This window comes from Equus przewalskii, chromosome 4 (genome assembly GCF_037783145.1).
Source record: "Equus przewalskii isolate Varuska chromosome 4, EquPr2, whole genome shotgun sequence".
NCBI lineage: Eukaryota > Metazoa > Chordata > Mammalia > Perissodactyla > Equidae > Equus > Equus przewalskii.
The window spans coordinates 107,552,689-107,565,640 of record NC_091834.1 but is presented as its reverse complement, the minus strand read 5'-3'; the positions used below and the strand labels follow the sequence as shown (position 1 = coordinate 107,565,640).

The window sequence follows — 12,952 nt, the reverse complement described above, 5'->3', positions numbered from 1 at the left end:
TATTTTTATTGATTGATTGATTGATTGAGGAAGATTAGCCCTGAGCTAACATCTGCTGCCAATCTTCCTCTTTTTGCTGAGGAAGACTGGCCCTGAGCTAACATCTGTGCCATCTTCCTCTACTTTGTATGTGGGACGCCTGCCACAGCATAGTGTGCCAAGTGGTGCCATGTCCGCATCCAGGATCCAGACTGGTGAACCCCGGGCCACCGAAGCAGAATGTGCTAACTTAACTGCTGCACCACCAGGCCGGCCCTAGAAACTCATTATTGTGGCTTTACCCCCACGGAGTGGTCTACTTAATTTTCTTACAAATACCCAAACTAATCTGAAGTCAACACAGGACAATAGACCCCTTTGGAAGCAACTTCACTAGCCTACTTAATATACTTTTCCTCCCAGTTTTATTGAGGTATAATTGACAAAGATATTTAAAATGTACCATGTGATGATTTGATAATTGTAAACACTGTGAAAGGATTCCCCCATCAAGTTAATGAACACATCCATCACCTCACATATTTATCTTTTTTTAGGGGGAGAACGTTTAAGTTCTACTCTCTTAGCAAATTTCAGCTATACAATAGTGTTATCAGCCATAGTCACCACCTTATACACAAGATCCTCAGATCGTATCCATCTTATAACTGAAAATTTGTACCCTTTTACTAACCTTTCCTTATTTCTCCCACTCCCTAGCCCCTGGAAATGACCTTTCTATTCTGTTTCTATGAGTTCCACTTTTTTTAGATTCTACATATAAGGGATACCATTCGGTATTTGTCTTTCTCTGTCTGGCTTATTTCACTTAGCATAATGCCCTCGAGTTTCATTCATGTCACAAATGACAGGATTTCCTTCTTTTTTAAGGCTGAATAATATTCCATTATATATGTGTGTGTGTGTGTGTGTGTGTGTGTGTGTATACACATGCCATGTTTTCTTTAGCCATTCATCCACTGTTGGACGCTTAGGTGGTTCCATACCTCGGCTATTATGAACAATGCTGGAATGAACATGAGAGTGCAGATATCTCTTTGAGATAATGATTTTGTTTCCTTTGAATATATACCCAGAAATGGAATTGCTAGATCATGTGGTATTTTTATTTTTAACTTCTTGAGGAACCTCCATACTGTTTTCCTTAGTGGCTATACCAATTTATGTTCCCACCAACAGTGTGTAACGGTTCCCTTTTCTCCACATCCTCTCCAAAACTTATTTATTGTCTTTTTGATGATGGCCATTCTAACAGGTGTGAGGTGCTATCTCATTGTGGTTTTGATTTGCATTTCTCTGATGATTAGTGATGTTGAACATCTTTTCATGCCTCTATTGGCCATTTGTATGTTTTCTTTGAAAAAATGTCTTTTCAAGTCCTTTCCCATTTTTTAACTGGGTTACAGTCATGCATTACTTAACGATGGGGATGTGTTCTGAGAAATGTGTTGTTAGGCAATTTCATCATTGTGTGAACATCATAGAGCGCCCTTAAACAAACCTAGATGGTGTAGCCTACTACGCATCTAGGCTATGGCACTAATCTTGTGGGACCCCCATCATATATGCGGTCCGTTGTTGACTAAAATGTTATTATGCATTGCATGACTGCATTTGGTTATTTTGCTATTGAGTTGTATGAGTTTATTGTATATTTTGAATATTAACTCTTATCCAATTTGTGGTTTGCAAATATTTTCTGTAATTCCGTAGATTACCTTTTCATTTGTTGATGGTTTCCTTTGCTGTGCAGAAATTTTTTAGTTTGGTGTAGTCCCACTTATTTATTTTTGCTTTTGTTGCCTTTGCTTTTGGGGTCAAATCCAAAAGAATCACTGCAAAGACTGATGTCAAGGAGCTTACCCCCTACGTTTTCTTATAGGAGTTTACTGTTTCAGGCCTTACATTCAAGTTTTTAATCCATTTTGAGTTGATTTTTGTATATGGTGTAAGATAGTGGTCCAGTTTCATTCTTTTGCATGTGGGTATCCAGTTTCCCCAACACCATTTGTTGAAGAGACTATTGTTTCTCCATCGTGTATTCTTGGCTCCTTTGTCATAAATTGACTATACGTGTGGAAGTTTATTTCTGGACTCTCTATTCTGTTCCTTTGATTTGTGTGTCTGTCTTTATGCCAAGCAACACTGTTTTGATTTCTATAGCTCTGTAATATAGTTTGAAATTAGAAAGTATGATGCTTCCAGTTTTGTTCTTCTTTCTCAAGATTGTTTTGAATATTCAGGGTCTTTTGTGGTTCCATACCAAATCCAAATTTTCGGATTGTTTTTTCTGTTTCTATGAAAAATGCCATTGGAATTTTGATAGGGATTGCACTGAATCTGTAGATTTCTTTGAGTAGCATGGACATTTTAACAATATTACTTCTTCCAATCCATGAGTACAGACTATCTTTCTATTTATTTGTGTCTTCTTTCATTGATGTACAGATCTTTCACCTCTTTTGTTAAATGTATTCCCTGGTATTTTATTCTTTTTGATGCAACTGTAAATAAGATTGTTTTCTTAATTTCTCTTTCTGATGATTTGTTGTTGGTGTATAGAAATATAACATATATTTTTTTTAAACTTGATTTTTTTTTTAAAAGATTTTATTTTTTTCCTTTTTCTTCCCAAAGCCCCCCGGTAAATAGTTGTATATTCTTCGTTGTGGGTCCTTCTAGTTGTGGCATGTGGGATGCTGCCTCAGCGTGGTTTGATGAGCAGTGCTATGTCCGCGCCCAAGATTCAAACCAACGAAACACTGGGCCGCCTGCAGTGGAGCGCGCGAACTTAACCACTCGACCATGGGGCCAGCCCCTAGACATATAACATATTTTTAAATATTGATTTTGTATCCTGCAACTTTACTGCATTTGTTTATTAATTCTAGCAGTTTTTTGATGGAGTTTTTAGTGTTCTGTGTATATAATACCATGTCATCTGCAAGTTGAGACAATTCTTCCTTCTGATTTATATGCCTTTTATTTCTTTTTCTTGCATAATTTCTCTGGCTAGGAATTCCAGCATTAAGTTGAATAAAAATGGCAAGGACACCTTGTCCTGTTCCTAATCTTAGAGGAAAAGCATTCAGCTTTTCACCATTGAGTATGATGTTAGCTGTGGGCTTGTTGTATATGACCTTTATTGCATTGAGTTATGTTCCTTCTATACCCAGTTTGTTGAGAGTTTTTACCATGACTCAATGTTGAATTTTGTCAAATGTTTTCTCTGCATCTATTGAGATGATCATATGATTTTCATCCTTCATTTTGTTAATGTAGGGTATCACATTGATTGCTTTGCAGATGTTGAACCATCTCTACATCACTGGAATAAATCCCACTTGATTGTGGTGTATTATCCTTTTAATGTATGGTTGAATTTGATTTGCTAATATTTTGTTGAGGACTTTTGGATCTATGTTCATCAGGGATATTGGCCAATTTTCTTTTCTTATAGGGTCCTTATCTGGCTTTGGTATCAGGGTAATGCTCACCTCACAAAATGAGTTTGAAAGTGTTCCCTCCTCTTCTATCTTTTGGAAGAGTTTGAGAAGGTTTAGTATTAGTTCTTTAAATTTTTGGTAAAATTTACCAGTGAAGCCATCTGGTCCTGGACTTTTGTTTGTTGGGAAGGTTTTGATTACTGATTCAATCTCCTAGCTAGTAATTGGTCTGTTCAGATTTTCTGTTGCTTCGTGATTCAGTCTTGGGAAGTTTTATATTTCTAGGAATTTTTCCATTGCTTCTGGGTTGTCCAATTTGTTGGCATATGATTGTTCATAGTTTTCTCTTATGATCCTTTGTATTTCTGTGGTATCAGTTGTAATGTCTCCTCTTTAATTTCTAATTTTATTTGTTGCATTCTGCTGTTTTTCTTTGGTCAGTTTATCTTTTCAAAACACTGGCTCTTAGTTTTGTTGTTTCCATTGTCTTTTTAGTTAGTATTTAATTTATTTGTGTTCTGATCTTTATTTCCTTCCCTCTCCTAACTTTAGGCTTAGTTTTTCTTCTTTTTCTAGTTTCTTGTGGTGTAAAATTAGGTCGTTTACTTGAGATCTTTCTTCTTTCTTAACGTAGGCCTTTGTCACAATAAATATCCCTCTTAGAACTGCTTTTGCTGGATCCCATAAGTTTTGGTATGTACTATTTCCATTTTCATTTGTCTCAAGGTATTTTTTGACCCATGGTTGTGCAAGAGTGTGTTGTTTAGTCTCCACATATTTGTGAATTTTCTAGTGTTCTTCTTGTAATTGATTTCTAATTTCATACCATTGTGGTTATAAAAGATGCTTGATATTATTTCAATATTATTACATTTATTAAGACTTATTTTGTGACTTAACATATGATCTATCCTGGAGAATGTTCCATGGGCACTTGAAAAGAATGTGTATTCTGCTGCTGTTGGTTGGAATGTTCTGGAAATGTCTATTAGGTTCCTCTGGTCTAATGTGTCCTTTAAGCCCAATATTTCTTTACTAATTTCCTGTGTAATAGATCTATTGATTGTTGAAAGTGGTATATTGAAGTTCCTGTTATTATTGTATTGTCTGTATCTCCCTAATATTTGCTTTATATATGTAGGTGCTCCTATGTTGGGTGCATAAATATTTACAGTTGTTATAGCCTCTTGAAGAATTGACCCCTTTATCATCATATGATGACTTTCTTTGTCTCTCGTTATAGTTTTTCACTTAAATCCTATTTTGTCTGATATAAGTAAAGCCACCTCTGCTTTCTTTTGGTTCCCATTTTCATGGAATATCTTTTTACATTCTTTCATTTTTATTCTATGTGTATCCTTAAAGCTGAAGTGAGTTTCTTGTACGCAGCATATAGCCGGGTCTTGTTTTTATTATCCATTCAGCCATTCTGTGTCTTTTAATTGGAGAATTTAGTCCATTTACATTTAAAGAAATTATTGATAAGTATGGGCTTATTATTGCCGTTTTGTTAATTATTTTATGGTTGTTTTGTAATTCCTTTGTTTCTTTCTGATTTGATGATTTTCTATAATGGTATGCTTAGATTCCTTTCTCTTTATCTTTTGTATATCTTCTGCTTTGTGGTACCATGAGGCTTACATAAAGCATCTTATAACAGTCTATTTTATGCTGATAATTTAATGAATGCATACAAAAGCTCTGTATTTTTCCACACCTCCTCATTTTAAGTTTTTGATGTCAATAAACTTTTTCTAAAGGTGACTCTAAGACATTCTATCCTCAGATTTGTCTTAAGCTGTTGGAAAATTTTTTTCCAAAAAATTTGAAGAAATGAATATATTTATGGTGAAAAGTGAAGTCTCATCTTGGTGTTAAAAATAATAAGTAGTTAGATTACGACAACCTTTCATTTGTTGATTTTTCACTTGTGAAGAGTCAATGGTTGTTAACAACTTTACTAATAAGAGTATAATGCAGGATTGTTAGCACCTTGAGATGAATTTGCATGTGCTCTAGAATGCTGTTGTAGACAAACAGTCAGAGGAACTCTTGCACAGCTCACCCATGCTCTGAAAAACATTGGGCTTTATTAGTCTTCTACAGGGAAAAAGGGTGGTACTGAATCAAAGTTGGAATTTTGAATCATTCTGGCTCCTCCATCCTCCATCATTTGCCCTCATCAGAAATATCACTTCTCTGCCTTGGGGAGAATCCCTGTGGATTAGCAAAAGTTTTAAGTAATTTATAAGATTATTTAAATAGAATAAACATCATTATTTGTTATAATGATGGTTAGGGATAAAGTAACTGGTGAATCCCACAATAATATCATTTTATCCATTGGTTTCAAATATCATTTCATCAGAAAGTTTGTATCAAAGTTGACTGATTTCATTTTTCATTCCATCAGTCATTTGGTCCCTACATTTGGTGAATTTTCAAATAAATAGTAAAATGTCCAAAATCAGGAAATGAAGCAGCAGAAGCAAAAATGGTCAGTACTTGAAAACTGAGTCCTAGATGTAAATGTCTAGTTAGCAGGAACATCTGGCCCAATGGCCAGATCCTGTCCTCAGCTTGATTTCATCTGGCCCATAAGGAAGACACAATAACACCATTGTGAAAATAAGACATGGAGAAATCATGGGAGAGACACTCTTCAGTTTAGTTAAGGTAAAACATAGGTAAGGATACAGCAATTATTTGGGCTTACCCACAGTTCTGGAAGTCTACCGTGCAATATTCACTCAATAATAACATTTAGGTTTGAGTTTTTCCTTTTGGAATTTACTAGTAGCATGACCTTGGACAACGAATTTAATTTCTCTAGTCTCAGTTCCACACCTTTAAAATGAGGTTCCTAATGGTACCTTCCTTACAGGTCTGTTGTGAGCATTAAATGAGAGAATTTACGTAGAGTCGTAGCATGGTGACAAGCATGACGAAACCTTCAAGAGTTTTCACTGCCCTTAATATTTCTGACCCTTGTTATTTTCACTAGTTTTTTGTTTTTAAGGGTGGCATTCCACAGCTCTTTTGTCATCTAACATATTCAATTTTTCTCATTTTTCATCCATTCTCTCATTCCAGCGATGATCTTAGGACACCATGGATGTCCACAATGTTGCACATGGTGTTTGAGGCTATCACAGATGTTGTGAGTTCTAATTCAAGCTTCCCGTCAAGTGAATGATGTGAATGCTTTAGAATTTCCGCTGTTTTGCTTACTTAGTAGATCCCTAGGAGCATCCTTGTTCAAAATGATTTACAGCAGTATTAACATGCTGCCATGCTTCAGAATGGAGATACATTAGAGAGAGTAGACACTGTCTAGCTTTTGAAAATCCTTTCTGCCACTAGACATGGAGGCAGGCAGTGAGGAGCCCTCACCACCATCCCAGCTCTGACCCTGAGCCGCTGAAAGTTCTCGCATCTCTCTGTCTTCCACAGCGATATTGGGTGTCCAGGTAGTCAGGGTGACAGCTGTCACAGATGGACAGCTGAAATTACACGTGCTGTATCCATCTATTGATTTTCAAGATTAACTCCAACTGCTTTCTAAGGAAGTTCAGGCCGTGAAATGACAGATGATGGCCATGTATTTTAAAAATAAAATAGAAATAGCTGCAAGCTCATTTTGAGTACAATCAGCACCATCTTACTTGTCTGACTTATTGAATGGAACCACTATTGTCGTAAGCCATTTGCCCTCCCTGCCTGGAGCCATGACAGCTTGCAGTGATGAGACAGGAAGGGGCTGATTGTGCTTGTCGTGTAGTTTGTGTGACCAGGAGGCAAGCAGGTTCATAAACATACTCTGGGCTGATGAACTTTATCATTATCTGCAAAGCTGTTTTAAATAATCTTGTTTTGGAGGAAAATGTTAAACTTCTCTATTGTGAGAGTGAAGGAGATTGTCTGACGGCTAACAGTGGGACTGGAATTCGTGATGGAACCTCTGGACTCCTCATCTCATCATATTACCCCTTTGGTTTAAAACAAGCTAGAAAATGGAATTCATGGAATCTGATAGCAAACCTTGGCTGGGAAGTTGGTTTACATTCAGCATGGAGCAATAGGCTTTGAGATACAAAGAAGGATGAGCCATGGTTCACACCCTCTCTGAGTCTGCAGGTTGTGGAAGGAGACAGGGTGAAAACACACGAGATCATTACAGACCTTTTACTGTAAGTGATGAGCTGGCTGGCTTTGAGTCAAAGTGCAGAGGGAGTTTTAGGAGAAGGGGGAGCCTCCCAGGCCTCCATGGTTAGAATTGGTGGGGCTTTGGTTGGTGGCCAGGATTTGAGGATGAAGAACAGGCATTGTGGGTACAGAACCCCAGACAGGTGGTACGAGGAGTGCAAATAGAAATAGTCCTATGTGGGGCTGAGGGAGGGGAACCTGGGCTGGCTGAGGCATCACTGGGAGGAGAGGGAAGTCAGACAGGGCAGGCAGGGTGGCCCAGTCATGTCAATCCAAGAATGGATGTCGTCGCCACGTGCCTCACTGGGTTTAGGGCCAGTGCTCTTTTTGGTGAATGTGACAGCATATGTGTCTGTGTGTGCCTGTTCCACTGTCTCATGCACATGCCCACGTCCTTGCAGATGGAGGTGTGTGTACACACCTGGGAAGTCTCTTGTGTCTGCAGGTGTATGTGTGCACACCTGGGGAGTCATTGGTGTGTATTCAGGTGGGAGTATGCACAGCTGGGGAGTCTTTGGTGTGTGTGCAGGTACGAGTGTGCACAACTGGGGAGTCTTTGGTATGTGTGCAGGTGGGAGTGTGCACAGCTGGGGAGTCTTTGGCGTGTGTGCAGGCGGGAGTGTGCACACCTGGGGAGTCGATGTGTGTACAGGTGGGAGTGTGCACACCTGGGGAGTCGGTGGTGTATGTGCAGGTGCGAGTGTGCACATCTGGGGAGTCCTTGGTATCTTATCAGATGCCTCTTCTCCTACGCCACATGGAATGACTGCCCTTGTTCATCCTTCCTGCAGGGCCAGGACTCCAGCTTTAGGTTCTGTTCCTAGAGCAAGGGTTGAGAGGGAGGCCACTAGGGAGGCCATTGTTTATGGCCCACAGCACCCAGGATGTCCCGGTGTGGGTCTAATACTGACAGAGTCCTCAGCAGCTGACAGGCACACTCACCGACAAAGCATGGTCCGAGTGACCACAGAAAGATAGTTCTGACTACCCAGCCTGACCTACTGACCATAACGTGGGAGACACATGTCATGAAGGAGAAGGACAGCAAGCTGAGGGGGCCGTGGGAAGTGCTCTTCATCAGGCACAGCATCAACTTAATTTTTTCCCACATTCTCATCTCTGTAGTAATTGTCTCCTAACAGCCATTTTCCTAAGATTTAACTTTCATTCAGCGGAGGGGCCCATGCCTACTGTTGCCTCATTGAAATCAGCCAGGCACCTCACACCTGGCCGTAAATGTGTATTCCTATCATCAGTTTAAACTCTCTAAGATCTAAGGGGGTGAGGCTGAAATATAACTTGGTTCTGAAATCAGGTTCTTTTGAGCACTCCTCTGTTCCATTTCCACACGTCACTGATGCACAGGGAGCCAAGGATGTGAAGGGATCTTGTTTTGCTGGAGCGTAAATCCTTTCTCCTCTGTCCTAATGATTGGTGGGAGCCTGGGGACCCCTTACAAGGTGGGGAGTTCCATGGGTCATGCAGAGGTGTTTGGGAGATAGATATGGGAAGTGTGGGCAGTGAGCAGGCGCCCATGTGCACACGTCGCTGGTCCCTACCTCTGTCTCCCTGATTTCCTACCTGCAGTCACCACTGGAGCACCCCCTCCCCCAAGGAGCACCTTCCTGGAGTCTCTGCCCGGGGCTGTTGGGCACGTTCTCGCAGCCAGGACCCCCTTTGCGCGGAGAGGACTTCTCTGGACAGGCCCTTCTAGCTCTTTCTTTCAGGAGTGCTCCCCTGGCCCCGCCCCCAGGTAGACCCTGCTGTCTTCTCTCTTCATGAGACAAAAGCAGCCCAGCAGCTCCAGGCTCCCCCTCAGGAGATCTGGCATCCATCAGGTTAAATTTGCATGTTCTGTCACAATTTCTGGAGTTCTAATGTTGTCACTGCGCTGGCTCTGTAAGATGATTCTTGTTCACCTATGTCCTCTGTATCTTTTTGCAAGTGGTAAACGCATGCCTGGTCCTAGCATTTCCTCTGGGCCTGTTGCCTTTGTGGTCAGACATTCGCCCCCTCTTTATCCCTGCAGCCTGGGCAACAGTAGCTCTTCAGTCTCCAGCTGTGGCATCCCCTCCTGGCTCACTTCAGCAGTCCCATTCATGACCCATTCATCTCTGTTTCATGTTGTTGTGAGGAACAGCACCCCAAATTGAATACTTCAGGCCATGTTATCTGTCAGTTGATTGTTAAAGCAGCATTTCTTGGGTGCCTACCCTGGGAGGCTGATGCTACCCTTCTGGTGGGAATGCAAACTGGTGCAGCCACTATGGAAAACAGTGTGGGGACTCCTCAAAAAATTAAGAATAGATCTACCATGTGATCCAGCTATTCCACTGCTGGGTATTTATCCAAAGAACATGAAAACATGAATGCATAAAGATACATGCACCTGTATGTTCATTGTGGCATTATTCACAATAGCCGAGACCTGGAAGCACCCTAGGTATCCATCAAGAGATGAATGGATAAAGAAGATGTGGTATATATACACAATGGAATATGACTCAGCCATAAGAAATGATGAAATCTGGCCATTTGTGACGTCACGGATGGACCTTGAGAGTATTATGCTAAAATGAAATAAGTCAGAGGGAGAAAGTCAAATACCATATGATCTCACTCATAAGTAGAAGATAAAAATAATGACAAACAAACACATAGCAACAGAGATTGGATTGGTGGCTACCCGAAGGGAAGTGGGAAGGGAGGAGAGCAAAAGGGGCGATTAGGCACATGTGTGCAGTAATGGATGGTAATTTAATCTTTGGATGGTGAACATGATGTAATCTACACAGAAAATGAAATACATAATGATGTACACTTGAAATTTATATAATGTTATAAACCAAAGTTACTGCAATAAAAAAAAACTTGGACAAAAAGTGTGAAGATTTAATAACCCCTGTTTATGAGGGTAAAAGTGAGCAGGAAGAATAACCCTTGTCTGTAATTTAGAATCAACGGGAGGAATAACCTCGTCTATGAGGGTAAAGTTAAGAGGAAGAATAGCATCCATCTATGAGGGTAACAGTGACAGTGGAATAACCACGTCTATGAAGGTAAAGTGAACAGAAGGAATAAACCCAGTGTCTGAGGATAAAGTGAACAGGAGGAAGAACCCCCATCTGTGAGAGTAAAAGTGAACAAGAGGAATGACCCGCGTCTATGAGGATAAAGTGAACAGCAGGAATAACTTTGTCTGTGAGGATAAAAGTGAGGAGAATGAACAAGCACCTTCTACAGGGTAAATGTGAGCAGATGTACAGATTTCACTGCCTGGAGATCTTTCCCACTGGCCTCCTGGCCCTTTCTCCCTTTGTTGTCACCATGTCCAGAATAGACTTTCTAGGCTGATGTTCTTTCTCTGACAGAAGCTCTAGAGTTTGGCCTCGAATGAATGTGTCTTCCTGACATCTCTGCCCACCTGTTCTCCTGATGCTGGACTGTGGAAACTTGTTTTTGAATCTGCACCTTGATGTCATCTCTGCTAAGTTATTTCCAGTATGATGCACTGGAATAGTGGTCACCACAAGACTGCTCCCTCAAGACCCGTCCCCAGTGCCAGGGTGCAGATGCCTAACGGGCTGCCTGTGTTGCCATGGCCTCTCCCGGCAGACTGTATTTAGATACACACATGCTTGGGACACTCATTGGCTAATGAAGAGAAAGCTCTGACCTGCAGTTCCACATGGATGGACAGTGAGTGATGAGGATGACTCAGAGGTTCTAAGTGGACTCCTTCCCCAGTAGGAATCTCACCTCCTGGTGGGGCTAAGGCATCATCTCTGACAAGTATACAGGGGATTTCATAAATGGGGGGACAAAGGCACAAGGGCACAGTTGCACACCACATGTGCATACCTACTGAAAAACATATTCTTATTTAAGACATCTTAAGGAAACAAATCTGGAGAGCTGTGTTTCAGGAGCTTTGGGGAACGAGTCCATCCTTGGTAGGAGCGTCCCCAGCCCATGCATTACTTGCAAGCTCAGGAAGCAGGACAGTGCACGAGAGGGCAGCCCCTTGATCACAGATGCAGGTCAGACCTGCCTTTCACTGTCCTTTCCTTTCTCAGCTTGTGGAAGAACAGTGCCTTGGAGGCGGGGAGAGGATTTGAAATAACCTAGGTGAGGTTGGAGAGCAGGCTTGGCACAGTCAGCGACAGTGGCAGCCACCTGCAGATGCCTGGTATTATTTGGTGATAAGCATTTCCCCATTCCTGTGCAGGGCTAGGGGGGCTCCCTTCTCCTGAGAGAAGGCGTGGGGTGGAGTGCCAATAAGCGGCTGGGCGCCGGGCTCCCAGCCCAGTCCTGCCATCTGCTTGCTGTGGGACTTTGGTTAATTATCAGCCTTTCTGAGCCAGTTTCCTCCACTGAATAGTAGCATCTACCTGGGGGTGCACCACCAGCAGCTTCACAGGAGATCCCAGAGCAGTCGCTTCATGCCTCTCGGGAGTCAGCGACTCTGGACCCCAGTCCCGCCTGCTGCACTCCTGCTTCTGTCTCCACTTGAGGTTCTCTAAGGATCTAGAACCCTTACTGGACACCACCCTCATGATCTCCTCCCATGCTGGCTCTGTTTTTGGTGTGTCCTGCTTCAACCAGTGGTCCATCTCACCATCCTCCCTCCCCCAGAAGCCTGCCTTCCTCACTCTCACCAACACGGGGCCTGTCCCCTCCGTCCTGCATGTCTCCGGGCCATTCTGCTGCCCTGGGCCCTGCCTCACGTGGCACTGCCTGCTCTCCTCCCCAGCTTGGATGCTCAGCAGGGGCTCCTTATCCGTGTGTCCACAGTGAGATTCCTGACTCTGTCCTTCCTGACGCTTCCTCGACTCTCGTTTCCTTGGCTCACCAGCTAGTCCCGTCAACAAGCCCTAAATTGTCTCTCTGAGGCTGGCAGGTCTCACCCCACACTCACCCGGCCACCATGTCCTCTGAGCTGCTGCGAGCCTGTTTAATTCCTCCTCACCTCCTGAGACCTGGCTGGCTCTTAGAATCAGCAATCGCAGGAAACCATCGTCGCTCCAGGTCTTCTGCTTCACTGCTCCCTGGTTTCATCTCCATGTCCCCTGCCCTCACTCACAAGGTGCACTGGCCTGAGTTCTTGAAGCCTTCTGTCCCAGGTGGGGCCTTGGTGCCTGCTCTGCTCATCGTCTGCCCTGTGTGCATGTCTGTGTCCTGACCTCCTCTTCCTATGAGGGCACCAGTCATGCTGGCTCAGGGCCCACCCACATGACCTCATCTTAGCTTGATCATCTGCAATGCCCCTATTTTCACATAAGGTCACATTCTGATGTTCC

General features: G+C 42.4%; 1 protein-coding gene across 8 annotated transcripts in view; it reads left to right on the top strand.

Annotated features, from left to right (window-relative positions):
- The window catches only part of PTPRN2 (protein tyrosine phosphatase receptor type N2), a 924,814-nt gene that overhangs the window by 402,999 nt on the left and 508,863 nt on the right, over positions 1-12,952 (top strand). The window lies entirely within an intron of this gene.